This window comes from Trichechus manatus, unplaced genomic scaffold (genome assembly GCF_000243295.1).
Source record: "Trichechus manatus latirostris isolate Lorelei unplaced genomic scaffold, TriManLat1.0 scaffold00154, whole genome shotgun sequence".
NCBI lineage: Eukaryota > Metazoa > Chordata > Mammalia > Sirenia > Trichechidae > Trichechus > Trichechus manatus.
This window is the reverse complement of record NW_004444090.1, coordinates 5,667,496-5,679,680: the sequence shown is the minus strand read 5'-3', so window position 1 is coordinate 5,679,680 and position 12,185 is coordinate 5,667,496. Positions and strand designations below refer to the sequence as shown.

General features: G+C 40.3%; 1 pseudogene; it reads left to right on the top strand.

Annotated features, from left to right (window-relative positions):
* Nucleotides 1–8,022: 8,022 nt before the first annotated feature.
* LOC101341019 (Fanconi anemia core complex-associated protein 24 pseudogene) lies at nt 8,023–8,662 on the top strand (annotated as a pseudogene).
* The last annotated feature ends 3,523 nt before the right edge of the window (nt 8,663–12,185 follow it).

Genomic DNA, 12,185 nt, shown 5'->3' with positions numbered 1-12,185 from the left:
TTAGGTCAGAGGTGTCCAATAGAAATATAATGTGAGCCATATATTTACTTTTAAATTTTCTTGAAGCCACATTAAAATAAGCAAAAAAAAGAAACAAGCGAAATTAATTTTTATAATACATTTTATTTACCACGGTATATCCAAAATGCTATCATTTCAACATCTAATCAATATTTTAAAATTATCAATTAGATATTTCACATTCCTTTTTTTCTACTAAGACTTCAAAACCTACTGTACGTTTTATACTTACAACACATCTCAATTCAGACCAGCCATGTTTCAAATGCTCAGTAGTCACATGTGGCTTGTGGCTGACCTACTGGACAGTGTAGGGTTAGATTATTTACCCAGAGACTTATAGTAGGAGTAGCAGTTCCAGATAATCAGCTTCTGAAAAGGAAAATAACTTGGGTCGGAAACCTAGAGACCTAATTCCAGACATGACTCTGTGTCTTCTTGGTTGTGGTATAAAAAAAAAAACAAAAAACAAGCGTGTTGCCATTGAGTTGATTCCAACTCATAGTGCTCCTATAAGATATTCTTTAAAGTTTAGTTTCAAGATTTGTGTGAATAAAATGGCATTTTAAGAAAAATACAGCACAATCCTTTCTTCAAATGAAATCTTATATGGAAGCTCTGTATTTAAAAACATAGGAAGCTGAGCTGCTTCTCTGTTGAAAGGGGCATGGCCATGGGGAAGGGAAGGGACACAGTGGATTACAACCTGTTTAGCCTTTCCTCCCTCCTCCACACTAGCATTCTCTGAGGGGGTTCTCATGAACCCTTGGAGTAAATTATTTCTAATATCTTTATCGTTTTTAAAAAGTCTATGATTCTATGGATACAATTTTCACTTTCAGCCAGTGTCTCTATTTTAAGATTTCACCAAAAAAGAGAAAAAAATATTATAAGCACAGTCAGTATATCGGTATATTACTGTTTCATTAACATTTTTAGTTGCGTAGAATTATTAATTTTTATAAATGAAAGGTGGCCTTTAAGATAGATTATTCAAGTGGTTTTACAAATTTTCCCTAGTAATAGGCCGTCCTCTTCAAGTGATACCTTACACAGAAACCCCAAAAGCTATATGATAGTTAAAATCAGCTCTGCAAAGTTCAAGGGGATGTGAGGTTTCCATAGAACTCTAACAGCTCAGCATCTCCCAAATACCCACATTTGGCAAGTGGCCCCCAAGACTCTTTTCTCAACCCTTCAGGGAAACCTAATGCACAATTTTAACAACCAAAGACTCACCCTAGCTTCCACCTCTTCATCAGATGTGGAAATCGAGGCCCAGTGAGGTGCTCAAAGCCCCATCAAAAGTTGGTGTGGTGTCAAGGCTAGTATGGAACCCCTTCAGTGGCTGCTGCAGCCCACTCTACTGGTTTGCAAGAGCCAATTGTTACATTTCCAGAAATGTTGCAATCCAGTTGACATCACGCTGGTGGCTTGAAACCTGCCATGGTAAAAGTATTTACACCATGGAAGTCAGCAGAGTCTACAAATCTGGGCTTTCCCAGAGAGGTGGTTATAAACTTTCACCAGCACTCTCAGCCCAGCGTTCCCAAGTCCCGGTCTTTATATACTACACAGCAACCTGAGAGTAAAGGCACTGCCTTTTGATAGGAAATAACATTTTGATTTAATGACAAATTAAAAATAAACCAGAGTAGAAATTGTGTCTGCGTGAACAATAACTTAACACCTAAAACAGCGTTTTTCTTTCCTCAAAATTTACCATTTCCTACTGTCTAGGGGGTACTGGCTCCTTTGATTCTTTCAAATTGTTACTGGAGTCTTCAGCAAATTTGAGGATGGATTAATTTTTAATATTAGATGAGCCAAGCAAGTCAAAACTTCAAAACGTTATTTAAAATTAAAGCACAAAATAAAGACAAAATAGAGGAAGCTACTGAAAGTGCCCTTTGAGTATTGGATAATCTGATAGACCTTCTCTCTCAGTCTCCCTCTGAGTTCTATTTCTGGATAAGAAGGTATTAAGAGGTCGTGTAAACAACTGCTGAAGTCTTCAAGCTTCTCAGTTGGCCTTATATCTCCTTGTATTTAATTCTTCCCAATTGAACTTGTGACTCATCATCTTAACAATGACTATTCCCTTTGCCAATTCCTCCCCTTTGCTGCTTTTCTTCTTGTCCTTTGGGGGGCTGCATGCTTTCCTCCCAGGCCTGTTTGGGCATGCTTGTGATGTCAGATCCCTGCACTTCAGCTGTCCTTTTGTATCCATGGTGATGGATGAAAAATAAGCTGCTTTGCAGCCATTTGAACTTTAATCCATTCAAATGATGCATGCTTTATTGCTCAGGTGATTTTTCCCAACACTTTCACATCACTGGAATCTTAAATTATTAAAGAGGAGTTAACATGCTTACTCTTTTTTTCTTCTTCTTTTTTTAAGCTCTTATGCCTTGATAAAGGAAACCTGATAGTGCAGTGGTTAAAGCGATCAACTGCTAACCGAAAGGTCGGTGGTTGGAAACCACCAGCAGCTACGTGGGAAAAAGTTGTGGCCGTCTGCTTCCGTAGAAATTTACAGCCTTGGAAACCCTATGGGGTGGCTATGAGTTGGGACTGACTCAACAGCAGTGGGTTTGGGTATGCCTTGAGAAGTTCAAATAATCGTCTTTAAAACAGCACCTGAAAAATTGTTCTTGATAATTGAATCGATAGGAAAAAATGATTCCTAAGGAAAAGAAATTATAAAAGATATTATTTGAAGTTCTTTCTCGTTTATATGTATGTAAGCAGCCTGTACTAGGCAAAGATCCACATAATGCAAGGGAAAACATGACAAAAACTAAGACATTTACAAAGTAATGTTGCCCAAAATGTTGGCCACTCACCACTAGTGGCACTTGAAATTATTTTAGTGGTCTATAGGTATAGTATTAAAAATAACATTGGCTTCTAATCTTTCTGAATTCAGGAAGAAGAAAATCTCAGCCTGGTCGTAGTCTTTAGCCCCTTACTAACACTTGTTAATAATTTGAAAAACAAAAAAGAACAGGCACAGCTATTAGTGTCTCCTGTCTTATGTTTATTTTGATATCATAACCATGGCATCTGTCTCTGAGCCTTTATTTTCATACCTTCTCTGCCAGTGCCCTGCAAGAGCATGTTCTTTAATGCAAAATGCAGCAAAGAATGTCTTCAAAAGTCATTGGACAAGGATGCAGTGTTAGTTGAACCTCTAAAGGCCAGTGTGCCAGCCTACCACAGGGAAAGAGCCCCTTCAGACATATCTACCATTTCAGGGAGCCTGGATAATGGCCATTTGAGAATTTTTGTGCAATGATTCCAAGATTTGAAGGAGTATTACTCTTTGAAAGACCTTTTTTACTGGTTCCTTTGTGGGCTTTTTCCATTGCAGGCTATAAGGAAGTTTTAAACTACATATAAATTATTTGGGATTTACAAAGCCTCATCCCCAAATTCTTTCCTACATAATGTAGCAGTAGAAGCTATTACAGAATTAAGGGAGCCATAGCTGACTTCACAGTGAGCTATCTAAAAGTCACCTGGGATCTTTCTGGCCAACGTCTTACTTCTCAAATGGAGCCCACAGACAAGCGGCACCAGCATCACTGCAAGTGGCTCTGAATCTCAGGCACCACTCTAGACCTACTTAAAGCAAGTGTTTATCCCAGTGATTCATATGCACTGTAAACTTTGGTAAGCACTGGCTTAGGAGAATCCAAGGTTGCTTTGGGAAACTTTTTAGCTGTCAACACAGAGCTCTACGGCTCATGTATTTTACAACTAACTTCTGGACATGCTACACTGATAATTTTATATTCAAGTTAGGTTAGCTGTGTCTTATAAAGAAAGCAGTGTTTTGGATTGCAGTTACTCTAAGCACTGGATGCTATGCTCTAGGATTTGGGATCAACCTCTTCATTGCCTTGGTGATTCAGACCATTTTAACTGTGATTACAGTAGACCAGAGAGGATTCCATCTCCCAAAGAGTATTCAGTTTTTAGTATGGAAGTTGCTTTGCAGTCATTGCTGGAATTTTCTTATGAGAATCATTTACATAATCTACACCACCAAATGCAGAAAGAAATGACAGAGTACTATGATAAGTCATTACCCTAATGACCACTCCCAGAGAGTTCCCAGAGGAAACCACCCATGCATGCCAAGAGACAAAAATCTAGTTTTGTCATCTGTGATAAAATGAGTTCTTTTCTGTAGACTTTTGCCTTGGTTCTTTGGAAAAACAGCTTGAGAGATTTTTTTCCTCTAAATCCTGAGGCGTTACCTTTGCCCTAGTTTTCTACCCCAAAGAGTTTGTTATATTTCCTGGGTAAGCTGTAAACAGGATGGTTTCATACTTTTGCCTGGCTCTGCCCTGTGATTGGTATACACCTTGCCAGGACTGGTCAATAGACCATGCAAATGAAATTACTATAACCAAACCCGTTGCCGTTGAGTCAATTCCAACTCATAACAATCCTATAGGACAGAGTAGAACTGCCCCATAGGGTTTCTAAGGAGCAGTGGTGGATTTGAAATGCTGACCTTTCTGTTAGCAGCCGGGCTCTTAGCCACTGCGCTATGGACTATGTAAATCAGGTGACTATTGCTTACTATGCAAATTAATTTTCTGTGGCCTACCAAGAGGGCTTTGGTTAGTTTGTGGCCCCATTGGGGGTTGTGGGGAGGCATCCCTTGAAACTGTCAAGGAGTTGTGTATATAAGCAGCTGGCACCACAGAGTTTTAGCAGACAGAAAGAAGCAGGAAGAGAAGCAGCAGAAAGAAGAAGAAAGAAGAGAGAAGAAGCAGAAAGAGAGAGGAGGCAAGGAATCTTCTAAAAGAGCTGTGACGTTGGTCAAGGGCTGTAACATTGAAGACAGTGAGAGGCCTGGAAGGGGCCCAGCAGCAGAGTCAGTGGTGACAGATGGCAGGGCCGAGAGGAGCCTGTCCTCAGGGGGCCAAGAGGAGGCCTGTCCTGAGAGGGCTGACAGGCGGCCTGCATGGCCCAGAGTTGCTGAGAGAGTTGTCCTGCACTGAAGAAGGGAGATTGCCTACATGCTTCCTGATCCTGATCCTGAGTTGTAGCCTATTGATCCTGATCCTGAGTCGTACCCTGTTCCTTAATAAACTACTTAACTGTAAGTACAGTCTGTGACTTTTGTGTGGCCGTTGCAATGGATAATCGAACCTAGAAGAAAAGTAGAAAGGGCCTTAGGAGGGATGGTTGGTGTCATAATTGGTAAAAAAGTTGGATAGTGGAGGTGCATCTGACCTCTACCTCATGAGAATCAGCCTTGGGCTGATCTTGATTCTTTATCCTCCCTGAAGTTAGACAGGTTTAGATGCTGCCACTAGTACTACTACCCCCATTTCACACCATCTCATCTGCCATGTCCTCTGGGCTTGTACCTGCCAGTCCGAATGTTATTCTGACAAAAAATGCAGAATCTTAAGAGAGGTGGTGTTTGTATTTGTCACATATAGAAATACTTTGCAAAAGTGGATACCAGTAAGCCTCTTCAAAATCACAGCAAAACCTCAGCTTTAGACCAGATATACACATGCCCGGCTGAACTGAGTACGGAATAAAGAGCTCGTTATTCCAACTAAAATAATCATGTTTGTGGCCCCAGTGAAAGCATGGATCCAAAAATTCTGTGGTTTTTTTTATGGTTTGTTTCTTTGGTTTTTGCCACTTGCACAAACATGCAAACAATATAGCAAAACAAGAAGAGATACTCTAGCAACCGTGAGTGGAGAGAAACCAGCAGAACGCTGAATACCCTGGGGCTGACCTGATTTATTTGTGTACATGAAAAGCTAATGGAGTTGATCCTCGTTGCCTGGTTTGGATAATTGTTTGATCTTCTACAAATAAACAATACTCAAGGCGTTTTTTGGTATGTTGAAGACATTTTTATTCTTCTTCAATTAAGTATCTCAGATAATGTAGTTTTTTGAAAACATTTCATGGTCTGGTCCCATTTTTTAGGACTCTTCATTCTGAAGAAATGCTACAATATTATTCATAAGCTATTATTTGGTATGTCATCATCCATTTTTTAATGATTATTTTTTATTAGGTAGGCAGCTGAGCTGTGCTGTTGAGAAACTCCAGCTCATGAGTATATTCTCAGCAGCTTTGGGAGAGGCAAATGAGCCATCTTTGTCTCTTATTTTTCCTGCTTTGACTATATTAAGTATATTAATGTCATTTTAATATTTGTCTAATATATATTTTTAAATCAAGTAGGAATTTCTAGAAACCTTTTTATATAAGGAATTCCAAGAATGAGGGGAAACATGATTTTTAAATCAGAGTTTGTGCTAAGTGATGTAATATATGCAAAAACAGAGCCTTTCTAATCTTCTTTTGACAAATTCTGCTGACAGTCATTTGAGAGTTCTTATTTCTGGAGTATTCTTTGAAATTCAATAGAGGATTTGTTGAGCAGTCTGCAACGAGGAATAAAGAATGCTGCTTGAAATTTGTAATTCAAATAAACTTTTCTCTAAATCCTAAAATTCAGTCAATCTGAATGTAAGTTAAACATATAAAATTCAATAACTTTCATATTGCAGAGTGGTGTGGTTATCAGCACAGACTCTGAAGTCAGAATTCAGAGACACCTGGCTCTGTCACTCGGGAGTTGCAAATAGGGATAAGTTACTCACGCCCTCTGAGCCTCAGTTTCCTTATTTGTAAAAGGGAAATGAGAAAAAGTCCAATTCCTTAGGTTGTTTTGAAGATTAAATTAGATAACGGCTTAGTAAACCCAAGGTCAATGAATGTAGGGATTATTATTACATGCCTAGCATATCCAGCTAGATACTGTAAGAGATAGATATTATTATTATAGGTAAATATTGCTATTACAGATGTTATTGTTATATATCCAGAAATATCTAACTGGATAATGTAAAAAACAAGACATTTGTAAAAGACATTTCACTCACAATAGTCACATCCTGTGACCTACATAAAGAAAAAAACTAAAAATATACATGTCCCTGGCAAGGAAAACTGAATAATTTAAAAATGTCAGATCATCCCAAATTAATGATTTATAGGCTTATCGACATTCCAAAAACCACTCCTTTTTAACTTTTGAAAATGATCTTAAAATACAGGAATAAATGGCAAAATATGTTTAAAAAATGAAAATATTTATGAAGAGAGATACACCATGTCCAAAAATATATATATTTATTGATATCCATACACAGACATAAGGAGCCCTGGTGGTGCAGTGGTTAAAGTGATTGACTGCTGACCAAAAGGTTGGCAGTTGGAAACCACCAGCTGCTCTTTGAAAGAAAGATGTGGCAGTCTGCTACCGTAGAGAAACCCTATGGCGCAGTTCTACTTTATCCTATAGGGTCACTATGAGTTGGAATCTACTCTGTGGCAATGGCTTTGGTTTTGGTTGGTTATATATAGACATATATAGAAGAAAACTTGCAAAATCAAAGAAAAAAAAGAAAGGATTATGCATTAAATGATTCTGGGACAAATTATGGGATCTTTCTTTAGAATCAGTGCCATTTCATCAAACACATACCAAGTGAATTTAAGAATTAAGTGTAAAAATTTTAAAAACAAGAATAAAATAAAAGTAAATATTAAATTTCTGCAAGGAGAAAAACTTTCTAAAATTAAAAGTAAAAGAAAAAGGTTGACAAATTTTATCTTAAAAATTACATCTTCTAGTGTCGCTGAAACCTCTTTGTGGGAGCCCAGGCGGCGTCCTGGCTGTTTCGGCCCCGCCCTGGCCTGTACTGAGGAGCCACAGCGAGGAACGAGCTGGGGTGTCATGGGACAGGCAGGTGACGAAAATGCGGGACGCGGCCACCTGGAAATGAATCTCCTGATTCTTAGCCTTTGGTAAATGATTCCGTCTTTTAAAGAACACTCTCCAGACGGGGTTCTGCCAAAGAGGCCCCGGCTTCGGGCCCAGTGTGTGCACGAGAGCCTACTCCAATGCCATCTTGCATTTCCCTCCTTAGATCCAGGCCAAGGATGGAAAGGACCCCCCTCCCCCAACAATACTCAGGCCCCATACACCTGCCTGTTGGGCACGCTGTGGCCAGCGAGAAATGGCGTGGGTCGCAGCTCGAGCGGGGATGCAAGAGAAAAGTAAATTCGTTTTCGAGGATCGCCAGACCCTGGTACATTTTTACTTGTCTAACAGAGCCTGTACTCTTTATATCACCGAAGCTGATTTGGTGGCAGAAAGAGGCTTGTTCGGGTTAGAAATTCCGGTAATCTCTCAGGGATTGTACTAGCTGAAAAGACACAGATGAGTGAACAGTATTTCCCAGCTGTACAGAAGTTTACTGTGCTGGACCTTGGGATGGCGTTGCTTCCAGTGGCCAGCCAGATGGAAGCATCCTGCCTGATAATCCAGTTAGTCTAAGAACAAACCAAAGAGCCCAAAAAGAACCCTTTTGTCAAGAATAAATGCTCTCTGCTCTCTGAGCTATCTCTCCTTCCAGCTGTGCAGCAGATCCCAGGAGTTGGAAAAGTTAAAGCTCCCCTTCTGCTTCAGAAATTCCCAAGTGTCCAACAACCAAGTAATGCAGTCATCCAAAAACTGGAGCAAGTCGTTGGACAAGCAGTAGCATAGCAAATTCATGCGTTTTTCATACAGTCCAGGTGACGGCTCACTTTATGGCATCTACTGTTTTCTTCTTCAGATCACAAACTACATAATTTCATATTTAAAAACCAAGAAAAGGTACTTCCTCTCACAGCAACTACTGAAAGATGAGGTGCAGCCTAAACAGGGCCTCACTCTCTGGGTTCAGGCCTTTAATTTAGTGGACACCAGATGGTACTACCCTCATTTTTCTAGGATGAAAAGGGCCTTTGAGGATCTTCTTAAAAGAGTCAGTTTAATTTAGGAACTCTTTTACTCAGCAGAAAACTAGCTTGGGCAGATTTTAATGTGTGACCTTAACCTACATCTATCATGGAAACGTCTTCTAAAGCTTCAGATGGTGGATATTAGCATCTGAGGAAAACAAACCTACAATTAGGCACTGCGTATCATAAGCCCCTTGTTCCTGGTGTCAGTGCTGCTGTTGTTCAATTCTGGTCTACATATACCTGTGCTTTGACACTGCCAATGTAAACAACAATTGTACTGGCTTTTCCAAAAAAAAATTACAACTTCTGCTATGGCAAAAATATAACCAATTTTAAAAGATGAATAGCAAACCGAGGAAAACAGATACGATGAAAGGTTAGTATAAAAAGATAAATAAATAAATAAATTGATCATAAAAATAGAAAGTCTCCACTAAGCAGGTGAACAAAGGATATGAACAGACATTTGCCCAGAGAAGTTAACACGTTAACAAATGTGAAAAAGTCTACTGACTCATAGCAACCCCACTGGGCAGATTAGAACTGCCCCGTAGGGTTTCCAAGGAGCAGCTGGTAGATTTGAACTGCTAACCTTTTGGTTAACAGCCTGAGCTCTTAACCACTTTGCCACCAGGGCTCCCTGAAGTCATTAAAACAAAACCAAATCTGTTGTTGTCAAGTTGATTCCAACTTATAGCGACCCTATAGGACAGAGTAGAACTGCTCCAAAGGGTTTCCAAGGAGCATCTGGTAGATTCGAACTGCCAACCTAAAGTCATTAGAAACCATTAAAACTTTTTAAAAGTAAAACTATTAGGCACAATTAGATTTTATCTAATTATTTAATATTTCAAGAAAGAAAATACTGAAAGCTGGTAAGAATATAACAGGCACTCATACTTTCTTGGAGTGTAAATTGGCATAAACGTTTTTTGTTACTAATATATCAAAAGTCCTAACATTGCTGTATCCCTAAACCCAGTAATTTCACTTTTAGAATTATTTTCTTTGAAGAAATTCCTAAGCACAAAATTTCTTCCTCGGTACTACTGTATGGGTTGGAACAGCCAACCCTTAGGCTAGCAGTTGAGTCCAAACCATTTGTGCCACACTCCAGCTCTGATAAAATGTTGGCAAACATTAAAAATGTTTGGAAACTTTATAAAGATGAGGGAACTAAATATATTGGAATAATTTTTCAAAGAGAAACTGCAGCAGCAGAACGAGACCAGCGTGAGATGATGTGGGAGCTGACCCATGGAGTGAGAGAGCTGAGTGGTGCCTTTGCGTAGGAGGTTTCCTGGCAGAATGGAGTGCCTCCAGCCACTTATCGGTGGAGCTAGGCTTGCTGACCCACAGAGCAAGAGAGCTGAGTGCTTTCAGGCTGAAGTTACCTTGGAGTGAGGTGCCTCCAGGCACTTAACGGTAGAGCTAAAGAGCTTTGGAACAGGAGCCCGAGCAGGGCAGACACGGGGTCGGCCCAAGGGCCTGAGGGGCCAAGAGGTCAAGGAACCAGGAAACAGAAGCTGAAGAGACAAGAAGCACTGGAAACAGAGCTGCTTCAGTCTCAAAGTGTAGGACCACAACCTCTGGGGTCTCAAAGGATGGAGCCATGGCCTCTGGAGTCTCAAAGAGTGAGGTCACAGCCTCCTAGGTTCCAAAGAGTCATATCTTCACCAACTCAGTTCCAGAGTGTGGGGCTGCCTTTCATGAGTGCCAGCAGGATGGGGCCAGATCCATTGCCCAGAGCTGGTGGGGGTAGGCTACCATGACCAAAGAGCAGAAGAATGGGGACTGCCAGGGCCGAGAAAGTAGGGTCACCACTCAGATGGACAATGAGAATGTGGCAGCCAAAATGTGAGATAGCAGAGTTGCAGCTCACGTGGGCCTGGAAGGCAAAGCTGAAGCCCAGGGCTGAGTGGCCTCCACCCAGAATCCAGAGAGTGTGACCAACACTCAGAGTCTAGAGGGCAAGGCCATTGCCTAAATGACCTCAGAGAACAAAGGATTATTTTCAAGGCTTGAGGGCTAATGTAATGTGTTCTGCTGACTTTCTTGGTGACTGTTATCCCTTCTTTCCCTCCAATTTCTCCCATTTGTAATCAAAATGTCTAACTTGTGCCTTTTCCAACATTGTATTTTGGAAGCAGATAACTTGTATCCTAGATTTCACAGATGAAGAACAGAAGATGAGATTTTGGACTTGGAGGTGATTTAAGACTTTTGGGATGATATGATGGGGTAAATGTGTTTTACATGTGGCAAGGACATGCATTTGGGGGCCAAAGGGTGGAAAGCCATGGATTGAATTGTGTTCCCCCAAAATGTGTGTCAACTTGGCTAGGCCATGATTCCCTGTATTGTGTAGCTGTCCACCATTTTGTGATCTGATGTTATTATCCTATGTGTTGTCAATTCTAACCTCTATGATGTTAATGAGGCAGGATTAGAGGCAGTTATGTTAATGAGGCAGGACTCAGTCTACAAGATTAGGTTGTATCTTGAGTCAGTCTATTTTGAGATATGAAAGAGAGAAGCAGAGATGAGGGGGACCTCATTACCACCAAGCAAGTAGAACCAGGAGGGGAGAATGTCCTTTGGACCCAGAATCCCTGCACTGCGAAGCTTCTAGACCAGGGGAAGATTGATGTCAAGGACCTTCCCCCAGAGCTGAGAGAGAGAGAAAGCCTTCCCCTAGAGCTGGCACCCTGAATTTGGACTTCTAGCCTCCTAAACTGTGAGAGAATAAACTTCTCTTTGTTAAAGCCATCCACTTATGGCATTTCTTTATAGCAGCAATAGATAACTAAGACAGTCATGGTGTATTGACTTTTTTTATATGATGCTGAATTATATTGGCTAGAATTTTGTTGAGAATTTTTGCATCTATATTCATGAATGATATTAGTCTGTAATTTTCTTTTTTGCAGTGTCTTTGCCTGGCTTTGCTATCAGGGTTATACTGGTTTCATAGAATTAATTTGGGGTATTCCTTCCTTTTCTATGCTCTGAAATAGTTTGAGTAGTCCTGGTGTGAGCTCTTCTCTGAATGCTTGGTAGAATTTTCCAGTGAAGCTGTCTGGGCCAGGGCTTTTTTTTTTGGGGGGGAGGGGGTTGTTAATTACCTGTTCAATCTCTTTTCTTGTTATGGATCTGTTCAGATTTTCTATCTCAGCTTGTGTTAGTTTAGGTAGGTAGTGTGTTTCTAGAAAGTTTTCCATTTCCTCTAGGTTCTCAAATTTGTTGGAGTACAACAAATTTTTCATGGTATTCTGTGGTATGATCCTTTTTTATTTCAGCTGGGTCTGCTGTAA